The 21199-nt window shown below is 39.3% G+C and overlaps 1 pseudogene; it reads left to right on the top strand.

Moving 5' to 3' along the window:
- Window positions 1-441: 441 nt before the first annotated feature.
- Window positions 442-20523, top strand: LOC149258947 (putative boron transporter 2; annotated as a pseudogene).
- The last annotated feature ends 676 nt before the right edge of the window (window positions 20524-21199 follow it).

The following is a 21199-nucleotide window of genomic DNA, read 5'->3' as shown; positions in this document are numbered from 1 at the left end:
GACGGGAGGAGCATCTCTTCCACCGTGGCATGCCATTTGGGACTATGAATGGAGGATTCACGTGCCTCCTCTGCCTCGATGGCAGCCGAAAAAAGTGCCCTCGTGGCCGGAGAGTCACTATCAACCGCCATTAGAAAAACATATAGAATGTTGAAGAAGGCCTGACACCGAGTACTCTATTACTCCAATATGAGCCTGGATGATAAAAACACTTTATAGAAAAGCCTAAAGAAGGATTCCCATAGATCTTGTCAGAACAGCAGGTGCTGAATTCATTGAGATGTCTGTGAAATTGTACTCCATCCCCAAAAAGGAAGCCTGAAGGACATGGAACGTTGATCCTAAATCAATTTGAATTGAGAAGGTGGCAGAATACCACCGTCAATATGTCATGTTCCTGGCCTCGAGAAACTTCAGCTCATAGAAGGATGGCAGGAATGCATGCAGAACATTAATGCTTCAATTACAGTGGACGGATTTCGCATTCAAAATAGAAAGACCGGTGAGATTACGGGAAGGGAACCGGCGAAGTTGCCAGAACCGGGAGAGAAGAGTGAGGGATTCGAACGCAGGTTCAAGGCTTGCAGAACCACACTGGTTCTATGTCTCTGAGTGACTATAGCAATCACAACAACAGCAATAAACATAAAAAACACACCAGAACCTCCCTATACGGAATCGGATATCAGTGCAAGGACTGTAAATGTGAAACGAGGCTTTAACTCTATTGAAAAATGTTTTTAGCATGGAGACCGCTAGCCAGTAGAACCCAGAGAGCCGATAACAGAGACAACCATGAAGCGTTATGGAAATAAAAAACAGAATGAAGACTGTGAATTGGCAGCTCCTCATGCCCAGGAGGGCAGAGGCGGAAGGGAAAAAAACCGAAAAGGGTGACGAAAAACAGATTTAAACAGAGACGAACAGATGCTGTGGCGTTGAGACACGTATCACTACGGACCCATACCTTCTTGCATGGAGCTGCTCGCGACCATTTGTCTCTAGGCGATGGAGAATGGTTGATGCAGTGATTGGGTGAGAGATATGGCTTGCGACACCTGTTCGAAACACATCGGCTCCCTGTCTACCGCGCTCTCGGCTCTCCGTGCACGTTAATGATGTTGTGCCTCTCCGCCCACCTTCATCAGAGGAGTAGGATATTCCTCTTTTGCTATTTCCTCTGCAGAGAAATATAAAATTATATAATGTGGAGTTTTGCAGTTTCTTAATATAGTGTGCAAGATTTTGGGTACACTGCACCTATAAATTATCTTCCAACAAGAGTTTCGATTGAGCTTTGATGGTTGAAAACAAACCCATTTCTGTGATGGGTTGCTTTTCTTCGAAGTATTGAAAGCAGAATAATGGTGTTTGAAAATGTGTTGGAATTTTGAATTCAACAATAGTTGTTCATATCGGAAACCAAGTTCTTTAATGAATTAAGTAGGTGACTGTATGTTTGCGAAGCATGGTATTTGTGGGGACGTAGAATTTGGGAGGTAAAGCACCCTGCAATGGCCTGATTTGAATGAATGGTTTCATATATCAGATCCAACAAACATCTAGATTTTGGGTATCAACAAACTCCTCTTATTACATCCAAACCATCAAGATGAACAAAGCCCTGAAATTGTTTTATACATTTGAATTTTGTGTTTTTATGAATAAGAGGATATCAGTTAAAACTATTTTAGTTTCAGAATGAAATTGGACGTTGATAGTTTTTATTAATATTTTCACAGCTGCGTCAAAAGTCTAACAGTACATTGTCTATATGTGGATTTTCCCAAGTTTCAAGGAATTGTGTCTTTAAATGCAGAAAACTTTTTAGGGTTAGAGAACAATGGTCTTGCTGCCAAATGTCTGACCCTTATTCACCAAACACTGAACAATTCAGGCACAAGCAAGAATAGAAATCAATGCAGGTGCTTATCACATTGTAGGGAAATTTCTGTAGAATTTCCAAAAGCCGTTTATTATTTGGACTCAGCCACACTATGAAGCTACAAATGACCCCAAGAAACTAAAACAGAATGTAGCCTTGTTGACCATCTCTTCCGAGGAAGATCATTTCATAGAGTAGATTCCAGTTCCTCTTTTATGTTAGTTTCATGAGAGGACAAGTATGCTTTGAGTGAAGGATGGTCTCCCTCTATTGTTTTCCACTCTCCAATGTTAAGTAGTCCATTGTCAGATAACTCCGACTCAAATAGGAATAACAAGTTTAATTCAAGCAAGGAGAAGTACTATTTGGCAGCTAACAAGCAGATGGTTGGCATTTTTCTCTGTATTTGGGTACATAGCAATGTGAAACACGTACGAAATTTGAAAGTTTCATACTTTGGATGTGGGTTGATGGGTTACCTTGGCAACAACACTAATACTAACGAATTTAGGGTTGCAGGTAATGCATTTTGTGTAATAGAGTAAAATTATACGAACTCATACAATACTACCTTTTGCATTGGTTCATTCACAAACTGCGGAGGGTCTTTTGTCATCTTATCATGGCTATTTGAGCGTCTTTGGGGTAATGTGTTGATCACCTTAAATAAATAGAATTTCAAACTCCTCTCTTCAACCTTATTTTTCGGCTGGGCACAGGGTTCTTTGCCCATTGGGTTTGGTGTGCATAGTTTATTTCCCTAAGAAGTGAGATTCATTTAGGCTCTTCTAGTTTTGGTCTTGTTAGTTTTTATCTTTCTTTAGAAATCAAGAAGAAAGATTTTCAAGCTTCATTGCTCATTGGCCTATTTGCATATTTAGATTGATTTTTCAGCTCTTTTCTCTTTTCTTTTCTTTTTTTATTTGCTCAAGTTTCCTTAGCCAAGGCATTGTAAGTTGTCTGGGGATTTTTTTTTTGTGTGACGTCTGCGTGATCTGAAGCAGATAGACGGAATTTACTGAGGCAGTCGTGACCACCTGTATCCAGCAGATCGAAGTTTTTGAGGCACCCGAGAATCAACTACGAAAAAATTCTATGCGGCCTAGTCTGAGGAAAATTCCTTATACCTGTGGCCAGTTCTGAGGCCCTATCTTAGACCTGCAGCCTATTATGAGGCAACTTCTTCCTATCTGCGGTAGTCCTGAGGCTAAGCTTGACCCCTGCGTCCTGACCTAAGGCTGATACACTTCCATTTGCGGCTAGTACTAAGGTAACTCATCTATTACTATTACTACTATTATTATCACTGAAACAAAACAAGCAGTCTAAGGATGCATGTCAAGTGTTTTAGGGAATCTACCTACCAAATTTGACAGTGAATCTAATACCAAGATGGCGGTAGATGGGTTTTCTCTAAATCCATTGATGAATTTTAGTGTTGAAGAACATACAGAGACAAAAGAATGGGTTTCAAATCTAGGGATTGGATCCATGCAACGAGATGAGTTGTGCCAAGATGACATGTTTAGCCTTGTTGAATTATCAGCTATTGAAAACCAGCAAGAGAAAGTGGTAGTCAGCCTGGAATCTAATTTCTCATTCTGGACAACCCAAGTAAAACAAATGCTGCGAAAAATGGAATTTCTTGAAACTGAAAAAAAAAAAAAACGTTCAGAAATACACACCCTCTTTGCCATAATTTCAGAGGTGGAGGGGGATAATTTATCCCTTAAGAAGATGTTACATGAAAATAAAGAGAAATAAATCCTCCATCCTCTAAATGGTGCACTTCATGCAGAAATTCTTGACCTTAAAAGCAAGCAAGTGGAAATCTGATCCCAACAAGCCACCTTCAAACAAGAAATGGAGACACACATCAATTCTTGGGTACAGGTGGTTCGAGGGAAGGATAAAACTCCTACCCCTCTTGTAATAGTTGAGGAGGTGATGCAAACAAAACTTGTGGAAGAACGCAACAGATAGGCAAGAGAATTGAATCTCAAGGTGAGAGGTCCCCCCTTACCCTACCCGTCTCTGGATCCTATGGAAGTGGGGGCTAGGTTCCTTCGGGACACCCTTAGCTTCGTCGATATAGCTTTGGACAGAGCCTGGATGGGCTGTGACTCTACTCTCTTCCTCCGGTTTCAGACTGCATCTGATCGACTCTGCGCCCTCAGGGCTAAGCAGAAGTTGTTTTCTCTTCCCAATAGGATTTTCTTGGACGAGTACCTCACTCGAGCACAAGTTGTGGAACTTAAACAATCCAGAGAACAAGTTATGGCCGCACGACAAGCAAGGAAGTGGGCAATTATGATGAATCTTTGGGCAGTGATTTGAGACTCCTTACCACCTGGGTGGGAACCTCGAACTAGAGGTTCCAAATGACGAGCCCACTTGGGGAGGTGATAGGGTATAGGTATTTCTATCCGTTGTTGGAATGACAATGGATCTTTCTGGTCATCGTTGGGACTCTTGTATGATGCTCTCAAATCAACGGACATCCTCTTCGTGATCGAGACTCATGCGAGCCCTATTCGACCCCTCCCAGATTTTGAAGGTTACCATTGGATCTCAGTTTGCAAGCAAGAAATGAGGAGCTCCGAAGGGGTCAGAGGATCAAGTGTAGTTGCTTGTTTCGCTAGTGATTCACTCCGGAACATGGTATCTTTGGTAGCCAAATATGAGTTTGCCAAGTTTATGTGGATTCGAATTAGCGTCAGAGTCTCTTCTTCGAAGGACATCTACATTGCAGTTTGTTACTTTCCCCCAGCCTCTTCACCATTTGTCGTCCATAATGGCTCAAATGGGGACCCCTTTTTAGACTTGTACACCGACATCACTCGGTATTGTGCTATTGGGGAAGTAATCCTCCTAGGTGACTTCAATGCTTGCACTAGAGATCTCCAGATCCATCTCCATGACCGATCATAGGATGTATTTTGTACCCAGGGGACAGATCCAGATTCAATATGGCTTCACCAAATGTCAGATGATTCTTTAGGGCCCATTACAGTTTATGGTAAGCATCTATTGCAGTTGGGGCAATCCCAGGATTTGTTGATTCTAAATGGTCTCCCCTATTTCCCAAACTCTCGCTTTTTCACATGTTGGCCATATGGTGGGGGTGCGAGTGTAGTTGATTATGTACTTGCTAGCCATAACTTTCTCCCTTTTATTCACCATTTCTCAGTCTCCCCCATCCCCCTTGCTGGTCATGCACTTCTTTCCTTCTCTCTCCAGTTTGACCCTCCCCTTCCACCCCATCCCTCCCCTCGGGGCCCACCCCGAACTACCTTGTGATTTGATGAAGGAGACCCTAACATCTTCTTCTCTACCCTACGCAAGATACTCCCATCGAAGACTCAATTATCCTTGATTGATTTTGCTTCCACTAAATACACTTGTCTTTCAGCTACCATTTGGGAAGCAACACTCAAATCCTTCCCCCACTCCACTCGTTCCACTTCCATCTCCACTAAATTTGGATCTAGCCCCATGAACAAATGGTACGATGATGAATGCAAGACTCTACATCGAGAACTTCGATATGCTTTCATCCACTCTCGACCCTTCTTCTCCGACCTCTAAGAAGCGCTTCTCCGACCTCAAAGCTTCTTATTGTCGTCTCCTTGGTCATAAGAAACGACTCTTTTTCTCTCAGAAGATGGGAACTTTATGTTCTCCTTGCCCACTCCCCTAAACAATTATGGCGTGCCATCCTTCCCCGACGCTCCCCTCTTCCACCTAACCTTGACCCTACATCCATGTTCTCTCACACTTCCAACCTTTATGATATTCTCGAGCATGCCCAAATTCATGTTACCTCCCCACCCTCTTCCTGTTACCTATTCTCAGGCAGAGATATTAGAGAGGCCATTTGGGTGATGAACAACAGCAAAACAACCAATGAGGAAGGCAACCAAGCAGAGTTATTTAAGCATGGTTTCTGTGCTTTGGTTAGATACTTGGTTTACCTCTTCAACCATGTAGTCCATGAAGGTTTTCCACTGACATGGTCACACCACATCATCCATCCGATCCATAAATCAGGTTCCAGCTCAAATCCCAATAACTACAGAACGATCATGGTGGGCCACACATTCTCAAAGTTGTATGGTACTGTTCTACATAGGAAGCTCTCTAGTGACCTTGAGCAGAGACAACTCAAAGCTAGGGGGTAGGCAAGTTTTCGACTGGCTCATCAGACCATTAACCACATCTTCAACCTTCGCACCGTGATTGAGGAGGCACAACACCGCTCTTCGAAAGTCTATTGTTGTTTCATAGATTTTCGGAAAGGTTTTGACTCTGTTTCGAGGGAGGCCTTGCTCCAGAGACTTAGAGATATTGGCATCTCTACAACCCTATTGATTGCTATTATGCGCCTATATGAGTTCATTCTTGGTCGTCATTACGTGGTCCATGGGATGTCTAATTTCATCTGAAGCACTATTGGGTTTAAACAGGGTTGTCCATTGTCCCCTACCCTGTTTTGGATCTATATTGATGAGTTGGCAGGATTTCTACACGAGCATATCCAGGACACTGATGGTTGCCTTCTTCACCAGGTTCTGATATCTATTCTACTCTTTGCTGATGTCGTGGTCCTCCTCTCCTCATCCCCAGAAGGATTACAGAGGCAGATGGATTCCTTAGCTCTTTTTTGTGATCATCGGCAGTTGACGGTCAACCTGGGTAAAACCAAGGTTATGATATTCAATGGGGTGAAGGAAACCTCAAACCTTCACTTTCTATTTAGAGAGGAGGAGATTGAGATCACCAACACGTATACTTACTTGGGGGTGCAATTCTCAGGTCCCCACTTCAATTTGCAATCAACGCTTCAGCCCAAGGTTAATTTTAGGGGCGAATAATCGCCCAAAGGCGAAATTTAAGGCTTTTTATATTTTAATGGGGCAAATTTTTAATTAAAATAATAAAAACATTTTTATATAATTAGCCCTCATTTTATTTAAAAACTAATTTATTTTTTTATTTTAGCCCAGGGCGGATAAACTAACCGAATCATATTTTCTTAAAATCGCCCCATTTTGATATTTTCTCCTGGTTTGGGAGAGCAAAATCGCCATTTCTGATTTACAGTTTGGGTTTTCTGGTTTGGGAGTGGTTTGTGAGGTTCGATTTGGTCTTGGGAGGTTAGATTTGTTTTGAAATGGAGGGCGGAGCTTAATTTGTTTTCAAATGGAGGGCGGCTCCCTGTTTTCACGGATTCAGCCCGCTGTTTTCATGAATTCCGGATTCATGGTGTATATGGCTCCCTGGGTCCCTGTATAAAAATGGTTTTGAAATAGGTTTTTTCATCATAGTTCACAAATCTAAATGTTCTAGTTAGCAGCAGCTGTTTCGGTGCCATATTTTTGCATTTTCAATCCGCTTATTCTTCTCTTGTTTTGGTATCCATGGTTTCTTGGATTTGAACGGCTCATGCCACTACAACAGCAACAACAACAGTCGGTACTTGACAGAATTGTTGGCTGAGCGCCAGAAATTAGGCCCCTTTATGCAGGTCCTGCCCATCTGTAGCCGGCTTTTGAATCAGGGTAAGTTGGCTTCATATGTCTTGTTTTTCTTCAAGTTTGAAGTACAGGAGAAGATAGTTGCTGAGTATGATACAGATTATCAGTTGTTCTGGAAGGCCAAATTAGGTGGATTCATGCCTCCTGCAGTTGGAACAGGGTGATAATCACTTTTCCAGTGAACGCTGAATGCTTCCGTTGGTTTGGAAGCAAATATAACCGTGGTTGCAAGAGACCATGAATTTTTTTTAATGGTTGGATATCAAATTTTGTTAAAGATTCTCTCCATCTGCCTGTTACCCCAGAAGCAAAAGAGAATAACTAAAGCTGAAAAAACATGTAGAAGTATCATTATGCTGATTTGGATTTCATCTTTTGGAAAGAAGATTTGGCTTCAAAATTAACCTGAATGGTATATTGACTTTTCAGGAAATGGTCCTGTTAGCGCTTGGAATTCACCTAGGCTGAGATAGACAAACTCTCAAGGCTACATCAAACCATTTCACCTCGTAGCTAGCCCTACGAGGTATGAGAAGGCTCTCTCGGGTCAGATTTGATAGATCTTATAATATAATTAGGCTGACCAATTAGGATCAAAGATATTAGGCTAGTAAATTGATAAGGGGATTGATTTAATGATTTTTTGGGGTTTTTGGTGGCAATTGGTGGAAGTGCAATTCAAGGTGCGGGGATTGAGCACAGTTTTCACAGGGGGATCTAAGGGGCAAGGTAGGAATGAGTGCTGATGCCTTAATTTGAGATGGATGATCAGAGATGATAGAGGAGAAGCTAAAGAGGGCAAACACACAATTAGAATCCTCTCTAGACAGTAGAAAACATTAAAATTGAACAAACTAAAAAGCTGAGCATGTCAAAACATGAGTTCAAACTTTACCACTTCATCTGTCCAATTTAGAAGCATAAGAGAGATGTGAAACACATAAACAAACTTACAAGAACATGTAGAGAACACACCATCAACAATCAGATCCACAAGAATCCTCAAAGATGTCTGTAAAATCCTGGCTTTCCTTGCCTTCAATTGCAGAAATAGATGCACAATATACAATAAAGCTTCCTTACACAAGAGTCCAACCATGAAAATGAGAAGGAGAGAGCATAATATAGACCATCTAGACCATCTAACTCCTTTCCCCACCTCTAGGGGTCGAGCTCAGCTTCCTAGGGGCAGTTTGAACTAATTCTAAACTAAGAACTAGAAAATAGGCAGCCAAACAACTTGCCTCTATTACTTAGCTAACTCATCCATGCATTAATTTTTCACTTTTTACATCATGGAAGCTTCTAGAAGGGTAAAGAGAGATAAAATCTATCAAAGTGCCATGAAAATATTACATTTATCCATCATCTACAAGTAAAAATGGTCAACCATAGTCAAAACAGTGTTTTTTGACCGAAAATGGCAATTCTGGCAAATCTGGAAGTTCTGGTCACGCCCCTGGAAGTTCTGGTCGCGCCCCTTTACAGCTGTTTTTGAGTGGGTTCCACTGGTCCAAATCAGGTGCAAGATGGCTCATTGGAAAGCTTGGCCTGTCTACTTTCCATCCCAAGTGGAATTTCTGAATTTGGTGTTGATTTGACCCCTCAAAAACCATTTCTCCCAAGGTCACTTTCTGCAACTCAAAAAGTGGGCAGAAAGTCATTTTTTAGGTGTATTTTGAGCTTTTGGAGGCTCAAAACTCAAAATCAGGCTTCTCCCAAGTATTGGTAATTTTTATTTTTGAATGCCCTTTCCAAAAATGCCAAGTTTGCAAAATTCCGAGCAGCCCTTCAAACTGGTCTCACCCGGGGTGAGACCAGTTCTTGGGAAAAACCTGTAATTGGCACAAAAAATTCACAAATGACAAAATTTTCTCCAAATTTCTTGAAATTTGGGCTGGGAGTCCCCAATCAAGTACCATGCTCAGTCAAAGAGGCTTTGGCCAAAATTTGGAGTGGATCGGGCGTTTTCCTTCGTTTTTGTGTTTTGGCCAACCGTCCTTGGAGCACCTTCGTTCTCGCCGGTATTTTTGACATTTCTCTCAAACCATGACACCTGTGTAAAAAGTGAAAGAGGTTTTTCGTCCTTGGGATGTTGTGGACAAAAACCTCTCTCAGTTTTGCAAAATTCATCTTTGATTGCTCAGAAACAGCTTTTGAGTGAAACTTGTCCTGATGTGTGAAACAAGGGATTTTGTCGAAATGGAGCGAAATGAAGGGGATAGGGGGTTTCTAAATTCTTGGGGAAATTTTTGGGAGTGGGGAGGGATGTTAGGAAGCAGGGGAAAGTGGAATCTTAGAGATTGAGTGAGGGGAAGGGGTCGAAAAGGACAAAACACAGGCCAAACCTAGAAAATTGCCATGTTGTAGCTAGAAACTAGGGTTTGTGCAAAAATGAGGAATTTGGGGGATCTAAGTGTTGGGAAGTGTTTGATAAGGTAGGTGAAGGGTAGGGGAAGGTGTATGAACATCAGGAAACAAGTTTTGCCGGTGATTTTACCATCCAAGAGAAATTGCCTTCAAAACCCTAGGAGAGGGAAATGACCTTGCCTGGGCACAACATGAAGCATGAACAAGGTGTGAAATGACTCATTAGACACTGACATGATAATGACAACCCTATGAATGATGATAAACTCAGCTGAATAGTGACATGGACTGCCATTTGGGCAAACCCTAGACCTAATGCCTAGTGACCAAATTTTGCTTGAAGACTCACTGAAATGACAAAATTTGACCTTGACACTCTGAGACCACTTTGTAAGAGCATATTTGATCACTGTAGGAAGGCTGGAAAGACTGACACTAACAGGTCCATTCTGATTGTGGCCGAGGCCTTGTACCGTGGTGGAAGTATTGAGGAAGTGATGACTGATAATGACCTCTTTACATTTGATAGAAAAGTTGAACAAAGATCATAGTATTCAACACGTGAATGAGTTTCAACATATGAGAACTTTATAAGGTATGCTCAACTGTATTGAATGTTACTTTATTTTGCTGCCAAGTTTATCCATGGTGACTGTTTTTATATACAACACTGGAGCTGCTCGTAGTATGTATAATATTTGACTAGACCATGTTGGGCATTGCAAAAATTTGCTTTTCTCTTAATTTTACGCATGGTTGAATCTCTGCTTCCACTTATTCTGCTATGTTTTTCAGAGCATGCAATGGATTTTTCATATTTAACATTATCTTGCCATTTACCCCAGTCATTTGGAGTCTGGACTTTGATAAACCACTGACAATACGTTTTTAACAAGCAAAGTGGCCTACATTGTTGAACCATTCGAGGAATGGTCCAAGATATTTAGCAGCAGTGGATTTCTCCTCTCAGAAATTTTAAATATCCCTACGGTTGATGTTAATGGCATCTCTGAAAACACTGTCGTAAGGCTTCTCTCAATTTGTATTGGTGTTTTTGAACAATACCCTGCCAATCCCAAGGTTTTGCTCTCCAATTGCCAGAAGATTTCAATGCAAATTATTTCTTATACAAGTTAGAATTAGTGGCTTGCTTGGTTACAAATTTCTTTCATCAAAAGGTTCAATTATGCACACACTTTAAGCCATGACTTCACTGCCCTTGAATGTGCAGAGGTGGTCTACTCATGTTTGGCAGATGCCTCCCAGGATCATCTAGCTAGGTTCTCTCAGGCATGGGTACATTTCAGGGCCCAGGCAATATCGTTAGACAGTGTATTGGATCATTCTTAGTGATTGATTCCATGGTAGATTCTTCTTTTTACCCTTTTCCTCTTCATCCTGTCTTTTGTAACTCTAGTTAATCTCTTGCACTCTATCCTATTTCCACTTTTTTGATCTCATATTTAGTTCATGTTCTCTTGTTTGATCCCGTTATATTTTGTTTTATGCTTTTGGGGTAGCATAGGTTGCCCCTACATATTGGCATCATTGGTTTTACTTCTTAGTCCTGTTTACCTATCTGTCAGGCTTTATGTAGACTTAAAATAAAATTATCTTGCCTTATCTACAATTCTGGATCTGTGTTATTTGCTAAGGTTCAATGTTCACCATTTTTCCCAAAACGGGAACTAGACATGCTTAAACCTTCCACACTCCTTTCCTAGGATGACACATGCTTAAACGGGAACTACCAGACAGCTAACAACTATGCGCCAACCTTGTGCATTGTGAGTAATCATTGTATTTTAAGACAAGTCTGACTCCTACAACATCTCAAGCTAAAAGTTGTATGGAAATCATTTGATTTCTTTGGTTCTGTACATAAGAGGAATGATTCTAAAAGGATAAATTGTATTCTCATTGATACTTTCTTTCCAGTAATTCATTGTAAGTTCACCCTATGTCATTATGGTAACAAAGAGCTCCTATATTTATTGCTTTCTTCAAAGACAAAATGTCTGCCACTTATTAGTAATTTACCATTCAGTTGCCTTGTGTAGCCAATTCTGGAAAATGTTACTATGGACATTTGCAGTCTGTTTTTATCTCATTTTATTCAATTGTTTACAAAGAGCATATATACATGCATATTCAAGCAGTCTCTTATAACTGATTCTGTGATGTTTCTAAGGGACAGTATTCTGAAATAATATCATCACACCAGATTTTGACTAATTGCTAGTCAAAAGAGCTCACATCCAAGTAGTACATTTTACGTAGTTAAATGCATTCAAATGCCTGTATTTGGTCCATCAACAATGTTGCAGGCGTCCAAGCAGTCAAAAGGTCATGTTCTTTTATTTATCATTTATTTGGGCAGCATCAAAATTTTATATTTTTTAAATATTCCATTGGAAAGCAAAACAGCTCTGATCAATGTCTATAACATTATTTAATCTTGTGATGTGGAGATGCAAAGGCTCTAGGTAATTGAACGAGTGAACTTTAGATGCTGCTAATCCTTACAATTTCCATGTCCACATGTTACCTGAGGGATCTTGAATCTTTATGTTTAGACGTTGTGTAGATTCAAATATTGACTATTGTCATTTGGGATTTAAACTCAATGTTGGTTAAAACTGAAGGAGTTTTTCAATTTGACAGGAAAGCATAACGTGAAGAAAATGGTTCTAACCCTGAGGAAGACATGCTTTAATAGATCCCACACAAAATTGTTATGAGCTGCATCATGTGGAATCTATCGAACTCTGATGGAGTAAGGGTGCACAAATGGCAATGAGCAAAACTCTTCTTGTTTCAGAGATTTGAAGGGTTGATCTGTATTGGAGAAGGAAATGGCAGCAATGAATTTGTTGTGCTTGATCATGTGGAGATCAAGACCATTCATGGTCATCAATTTGCATTTCATGGTGAGTGGGAAGTGTTTTCTCTCAGACCCTCCTAGAATAAAATCCCTACCCTCACTCAAAGGGGGAGTTGGAGGACACAATCAAGTGGGTCACTAGCTATCACTTATTAACTCACTCCGCTCTTTAGGCTAAGAAAATTCCGTACCAAGGGGGAAATCGCTACACTAACCCTAAGACTATTGTTGATATAGCAGAGAAATCTCGTTTAGGATTAGTCTCTACCTAACTAACTCAATCTGGGGGATGTTCTAAGTTTGGAAACAAGAAAATTCTCAAAGGAAAAGTCAGACACAAACGGTGGCTTGGATTAATTTGTTTAATGTGAAGAAGTATTTGCAATTTTTACAAAGCCCATCAGAGTGATCAAATGTCAAATGTCAACTGTGAAAGTGTTGTTGTCATGACATAATGGGTTGGTGAAAAATGCTTACTAAGAAATCTTGTGGAATAAAATTATCTTGCCTTATCTACAATTCTGGATCTGTGTTATTTGCTAAGGTTCAATGTTCACCATTTTGCCCAAAACGGGAACTAGACATGCTTAAACCTTCCACACTCCTCAAAATAGTTTCGCTTACACTGTTTGATTTATAAAACAGAGAATGCCAAGCCAACTGAGCAATGGCATGAATGACATTTTTAAGGGTTCATATAAAGTATGCTCAACTGTATTGAATGTTTCTTTATTTTGCTGCCAAGTTTATCCACGGTGACTGTTTTTATATACAACACTGGAGCTGCTCGTAGTATGCATAATATTTGACTAGACCATGTCGAGCATTGCAAAAATTTGCTTTTCTCTTAATTTTACCCATGGCTGAATCTCTGCTTCCACTTATTCTGCTATGTTTTTCAGAGCATGCAATGGATTTTTCATATTTAACATTATCTTGCCATTTACCCCGGTCATTTGGACTTTGATAAACCACTGACAACACGTTTTTAACAAGCAAAGTGGCCTACATTGTTGAACCATTCGAGGAATGATCCAAGATATTTAGCAGCAGTGGATTTCTCATCTCAGAAATTTTAAATATCCCTACGGTTGATGTTAATGGCATCTCTGAAAACACTGCCGTAAGGCTTCTCTCAATTTGTATTGGTGTTTTTGAACAATACCCTGCCAATCCCAAGGTTTTGCTCTCCAATTGCCAGAATATTTCAATGCAAATTCTTTCTTATACAAGTTAGAATTAGTGGCTTGCTTGGTTACGAATTTCTTTCATCAAAAGGTTCAATGATGCACACACTTTAAGCCATGACTTCACTTCCCTTGAATGTGCAGAGGTGGTCTGCTCATGTTTGGCAGATGCCTCCCAGGATCATCTAGCTAGGTCCTCTCAGGCATGGGTACTTTTCAGGGCCCAGGCAATATCGTTAGACAGTGTATTGGATCATTCTTAGTGATTGATTCCATGGTAGATTCTTCTTTTTACCCTTTTCCTCTTCATCTTGTCTTTTGTAACTCTAATTAATCTCTTGCACTCTATCCTCTTTCCACTTTTTTGATCTCATATTTAGTTCATGTTCTCTTGTTTGATCCTGTTATATTTTGTTTTATGCTTTTGGGGTAGCATAGGGTGCCCCTACATATTGGCATCACTGGTTGTACTTCTTAGTCCTATTTACCTATCTGTCAGGCTTTATTTAGACTTAAAATAAAATTATCTTGCCTTATCTACAATTCTGGATCCGTGTTATTTGCTAAGGTTCAATGTTCACCATTTTTCCCAAAACGGGAACTAGACATGCTTAAACCTTCCACACTCCTTTCCTAGGACGACACATGCTTAAACGGGAACTACCAGACAGCTAACACCTATGCGCCAACCTTGTGCATTGTGAGTAATCATTGTATTTTAAGACAAGTCTGACTCCTAAAACATCTCAAGCTAAAAGTTGTATGGAAATCATTTGATTTCTTTGGTTCTGTACATAAGGGGAATGATTCTAAAAGGATAAATTGTATTCTCATCGATACTTTCTTTCCAGTAATTCATTGTAAGTTCACCCTATGTCATTATGGTAACAAAGAGCTCCTATATTTATTGCTTTCTTCAAAGACAAAATGTCTGCCACTTATTAGTAATTTACCATTCAGTTGCCTTGTGTAGCCAATTCTGGAAAATGTTACTATGGACATTTGCAGTCTGTTTTTATCTCATTTTATTCAATTGTTTACAAAGAGCATATATACAGGCATCTTCAAGCAGTCTCTTATCACTGATTCTGTGATGTTTCTAAGGGACAGTTTTCTGAAATAATATCATCACACCAGATTTTGACTAATTGCTAGTCAAAAGAGCTCACATCCAAGTAGTATATTTTACGTAGTTAAATGCATTCAAATGCCTGTATTTGGTCCATCAACAATGTTGCAGGCGTCCAAGCAGTCAAAAGGTCATGTTCTTTTATTTATCATTTATTTGGGCAGCATCAAAATTTTACATTTTTTAAATATTCCATTGGAAAGCAAAACAACTCTGATCAATGTCTATAACATTATTTAATCTTGTGATTTGGAGATGCAAAGGCTCTAGGTAATTGAACGAGTGAACTTTAGATGCTGCTAATCCTTACAATTTCCATGTCCACATGTTACCTGAGGGATCTTGAATCTTTATGTTTAGACGTTGTGTAGATTCAAATATTGACTATTGTCATTTGGGATTTAAACTCAATGTTGGTTAAAACTGAAGGAGTTCTTCAATTTGACAGGAAAGCATAACGTGAAGAAAATGGTTCTAACCCTCAGGAAGACATGCTTTAATAGATCCCACACAAAATTGTTATGAGCTGCATCATTTGGAATCTATCAAACTCTGATGGAGTAAGGGTGCACAAATGGCAATGAGCAAAACTCTTATTGTTTTAGAGATTTGAAGGATTGATCTGTATTGGAGAAGGAAATGGCAGCAATGAATTTGTTGTGCTTGATCATGTGGAGATCAAGACCATTCATGGTCATCAATTTGCATTTCATGATGAGTGGGAAGTGTTTTCTCTCAGACCCTCCTAGAATAAAATCCCTAACCTCACTCAAAGAGGGAGTTGGAGGACACAATCAAGTGGGTCACTAGCTATCACTTATTAACTCACTCCGCTCTTTAGGCTAAGAAAATTCCGTACCAAGGGGGAAATCCCTACACTAACCCTAAGACTATTGTTGATATAACAGAGAAATCTTGTTTAGGATTAGTCTCTACCTAACTAACTCAATCTCGGGGATGTTCTAAGTTTGGAAACAAGAAAATTCTCAAAGGAAAAGTCAGACACAAACGGTGGCTTGGATTAATTTGTTTAATGTGAAGAAGTATTTGCAATTTTTACAAAGCCCATCAGAGTGATCAAATGTCAAATGTCAACCGTGAAAGTGTTGTTGTCATGACATAATGGGTTGGTGAAAAATGCTTACTAAGAAATCTTGTGGAATAAAATTTTCTTGCCTTATCTACAATTCTGGATCTGTGTTATTTGCTAAGGTTCAATGTTCACCATTTTGCCCAAAACGGGAACTAGACATGCTTAAACCTTCCACACTCCTCAAAATAGTTCCGCTTACACTGTTTGATTTATAAAACAGAGAATGCCAAGCCAACTGAGCAATGGCATGAATGACATTTTTAAGGGTTCATATAAAGTATGCTCAACTGTATTGAATGTTTCTTTATTTTTCTGCCAAGTTTATCCACGGTGACTGTTTTTATATACAACACTGGAGCTTTCATTCGGGCAACAATGATTGCAATGCTTTATTATTTTGATCACAGCGTTGCATCCCAACTTGCCCAACAAAATGAGTTCAACTTAAGAAAACCTTCTTCATACCATTATGACTTCTCTTAGGATTTTTGGTATGCAAATTACCTCAGTAAATATATATTATTTAGAACTATGTTGTAATTTTTGTCAGTGTTCATGTTTAGGTTCAACTATCACTGGCTACCCTATTCTGGAAGAGCTTTTGCTCTCCTGAAGACATCTTGATCTAACTCTTCATTCTTTGTTTTCACCTCCATAAAAAATCTCTAGTGGATTCATAAATTTTCCTTTTATTGTGACAGACTATTTTATGTGGTATTGTTGGCATACCTCCTTCAAATGGTGTTATTCCTGAATCTCCAATGCACATGAAAGGCTTAGCTACCCTCAAACATCAGGTACCAATATATTGGAATTATCAATTGCAGCTTCTCAGGGAAAAGACACAATTCAAACATTTTATAGACGAGTAACTTACAAGTACTTTTGTTACAGTTGGTGCTTAGCAAGTTAGTGACAACAATCCGGAAAAGTATCCAGAAAAATTCAACCTTAGGGCAATTATACGGAAACATGCAAGAAGCCTATGAGCAAATGCAGACCCCAATGGTTTATCAGCCTCCACCTGCCTTGGTAATGGTCTTATTTTTGAGTTTGGGTGTTTCATTTTATCTAATTTTCCTCTCCCTTTATTTATTTGTCTTGTCATGTCCCAGCCATTTATGCAGGCACTTAAGGAATTGAAAGAGACCACAATTCAGTTGGCCGCAAGTACTGGGAATATGGATGCCCCAGTTGATGAATCAATTTTTAATGTTGACAAGGACGTGGATGACCTGCTTCTTGTTGAGGTGAAAGAACAGCAATTGAGTAATTTTTTGCAATCTCTAATGGTGGTTGGCTGCCTTGCAGTAATGCCCATCATTAGAAAGATCCCAACTTCTGTGCTTTGGGGTTACTTTGCCTTCATAAACTTGTGTTATTGGTCTGTTTTCCCATCGGGAAAATCAATAATGCAAGGTCAAATCAATTGTGAATGATTAATGGCATAATGAAAAGGCGAACCTTTACTCAAAAAAATAATAATAGATCATTTTTTATAAATGTAGCTTTAGAATGATCTTGCTTTGAAGTAGAGAATAAAATCAAGGAAATGATAGGAAGCCTACAATGCTGGATTAGTGCTTAGTTCAAATAAGCATGACAATGAGAGGCCTTTTGAACATGATTGTGAGGTTATTGTTGATTCAAATATAACAAAAGATATGATTAATGTTTCTAGAGTAGAAGATACATTTGAGTGGAATTGTCCTTAGCTCAATTGTAATCACTGCGCTATGTATTTATTTAAATTTAGTGACTGCAAAAAAATATAATGGGTGTGGATGGTTTCTAAGGTTGAAAAGGATATGTCAATATGGTGTAATAGATGGTTATCATCAAGGGGGATAAGTTAGTGCTGGTGAAATCCCTACTTGAAGCCATCCCTGTGTGCTGAGTGTTTTTTTCCTTTATTCCCAAACAGGTCCTGGAACAGGTAAGAAGACTTAGTTTCAGATTCCTATGGGCTGGGGACAAACAGAAAAAAGAATATTCCTCGGGTCTCATGGAAAAAAACTGTTGTTCCTAAAGAGCTGTGAGCATGGGACATTTAAAATCTCCATTGCTTGGAAAGAGCCCTGGCTGCTAAATATGTCTAGAGAATTATAGAAGGGAAGGGCTTATTGAGAAAGGTGGTGAGTTGGAAGTACATACAACCTCTGTTTGCTGAGGATTGTATAAGATCTCCACATAAATCCTACAATAAATCTTCAGTGATTTGGAAGGTGGTGGTGTTGGCCTTTCCGCTGATTGGAAGAGAGTTGGTTTGAACTTTGGAAGGTTGGGGGTGGCAACAACACAAGGTAGGGGGATGATCCTTGGCTGCTTATAACCCATAATCCTTCTTTACATTCTCCCTTTGATATAAAATGCGTGCTCCCATAGCCCAAACATGATAAGACACTGATCTTGCCTTTCATCCACTACCTCAAAACATAAAATCCATTTTTTTTTTTCGTTTCCATGCAATAACAATACTTATTTTTCCACACAGGAAATGCTTGATGTGCCATTGTTATGCATTTCTGGAGCTTTCATTCGAGCAACAATGATTGCAGTGCTTTATTATTTTGATCACAGCGTTGCATCCCAACTTGCCCAACAAAATGAGTTCAACTTAAGAAAACCTTCTTCATACCATTATGACTTCTCTTAGGATTTTTGGTATGCAAATTACCTCAGTAAATATATATTATTTAGAACTATGTTGTAATTTTTGTCAGGGTTCATGTTTAGGTTCAACTATCACTGGCTACCCTATTCTGGAAGAGATTTTGCTCTCCTGAAGACATCTTGATCTAACTCTTCATTCTTTGTTTTCACCTCCATAAAAAATCTCTAGTGGATTCATAAATTTTCCTTTTATTGTGACATACTATTTTATGTGGTATTGTTGGCATACCTCCTTCAAATGGTGTTATTCCTGAATCTCCAATGCACATGAAAAGCTTAGCTACCCTCAAACATCAGGTACCAATATATTGGAATTATCAATTGCAGCTTCTCAAGGAAAAGACACAATTCAGACATTTTATAGACGAGTAACTTACAAGTACTTTTGTTACAGTTGGTGCTTAGCAAGTTAGTGACAACAATCCGAAAAAGTATGCAGAAAAATTCAACCTTAGGGCAATTATACGGAAACATGCAAGAAGCCTATGAGCAAATGCAGACCCCAATGGTTTATCAGCCTCCACCTGCCTTGGTAGTGGTCTTATTTTTGAGTTTGGGTGTTTCATTTTATCTAATTTTCCTCTCCCTTTATTTATTTGTCTTGTCATGTCCCAACCATTTATTCAGGCACTTAAGGAATTGAAAGAGACCACAATTCAGTTGGTCGCAAGTACTGGGAATATGGATGCCCCAGTTGATGAATCAATTTTTAATGTTGACAAGGACGTGGATGACCTGCTTCCTGTTGAGGTGAAAGAACAACAATTGAATAATTTGTTGCAATCTCTGATGGTGGTTGGCTGCCTTGCAGTAATGCCCATCATTAGAAAGATCCCAACTTCTGTGCTTTGGGGTTACTTTGCCTTCATGGCCATAGAGAGTTTGCCAGGAAATCAATTTTGGCAAAGGCTATTGTTTCTTTTCACTGCTCCAAGCCGTAGATACAAGTATGAACTTTATTCAAACTATCATGTGATTGAATTTAATGCTTGTAATATAGTTTTCAAAGCTGATCAATGTTGAACTGATGGTTACAGAGAACTTTAGGAGTATCATGCTACATTTCTTGAAACGGTGCCTTTCAAGACAATTGCCACTTTCACCATTTTCCAGACATGTTATTTGCTGGCATGTTTTGGTATCACATGGGTGCCTATAGATGGTGTTCTCTTCCCACTACTAATCATGTTGTAACTTGTTAGTCCCAGCGAGGCAGTATATCCTTCCCAAGTTTTTCAAAGGAGCACATCTTCAAGAATTGGATGCAGCAGAGTATGAAGAAGCCCCTGGAATGCCATGCAATATAACAGTGAGTGCAAGACACATATCAAACAAATTTTAAAAATATTACTCAATTCTATTTCATAAGCCCTGCAGCATGAACAATAATAAATTGAACTGTAACATATATTGATTGCAGGAAGCTGGAATTCAGGGGTTCGGACTAGGAAGCATGGGAACAGGTGCAAATGATGGCGAAGTTTTGGATGAGATGATTACATGAAGTCGCGGTGAGGTCAAACACACATATAGTCCACGGATAACTAGCTCGAGTGATTGCACACCAATTCATGGATCCGAGTCTGCATTAAGTCCCCAAGTTGCAGAAACTAAACAAATATATAGCCCCCGTATAAGTGAGATCAGACAGACACATAGCCCTCACAGAGGGGAAAAGCATTCGGGCATTCCCCTGGTTAGTCAAGGAAAAAATATGAGTCCAAGTGCATTTGGTTTGAGGCCACATAAACCAACTTCCAATTAGGTGTTTGGAGTCTAAATCCTCGGCTAGTAATCTTTCCCTTGAGTGAGCATATCTTATGTTTAATAGTACATATTTTGTTGGCTTATCATTATTTAATCATTGTGCCATAAATCACTTGGTTGTATTTGGTGTGTCTTCACAAAGAACCTCTGTCCATCTCAGAGGACAGGGTAGACCATATAGTGCGTGTAAAAAAATGTAATGGAAGTCAAGCTTGAAGTATTTCTGTTTTCTTGAAACATGAAATCTATTATGTCAGTCTTGTGGTTTTGTAGACCCCGGGCATGCCAAATAAGCATGGTGGTATTAAAGGGTCCTGTGTGTGGTTTGAGCTTCATAGAAAATCATCCTTATTCTACCAGTTGGATCATAACCACAAAGTTTGCAGCCTTTAATGTTTCATTGAAATTAAAAATGTGGAAATTAAACTTGACAAATGAAAAGGAAATGGTAAGGCTTACAATATTAGAACTTCTGTAAATGTTTAGCCATTACCTTTAAAAACTAACCAAGGGAAATGTCAAATGATCAAGGATATGTTGAGATGGAAATATCTATTTTTCATGACAGTAAAACATTTAGATAATGGAAATAAAGAATATGTGCATTCAAGTTAAATCAGATCTATCTTGAATGGTTGAGAAGATTTGTTATTATCTTTAATAATTTAAGTCTT

This window comes from Pinus tabuliformis, chromosome 6 (genome assembly GCF_031772625.1).
Source record: "Pinus tabuliformis cultivar Carrire ecotype Pingquan chromosome 6, CPIR1, whole genome shotgun sequence".
Classification (NCBI taxonomy): Eukaryota; Viridiplantae; Streptophyta; class Pinopsida; order Pinales; family Pinaceae; genus Pinus; species Pinus tabuliformis.
The sequence above is the reverse complement of the archived record's forward strand: the minus strand, read 5'-3'. Positions and strand labels throughout refer to the sequence as shown.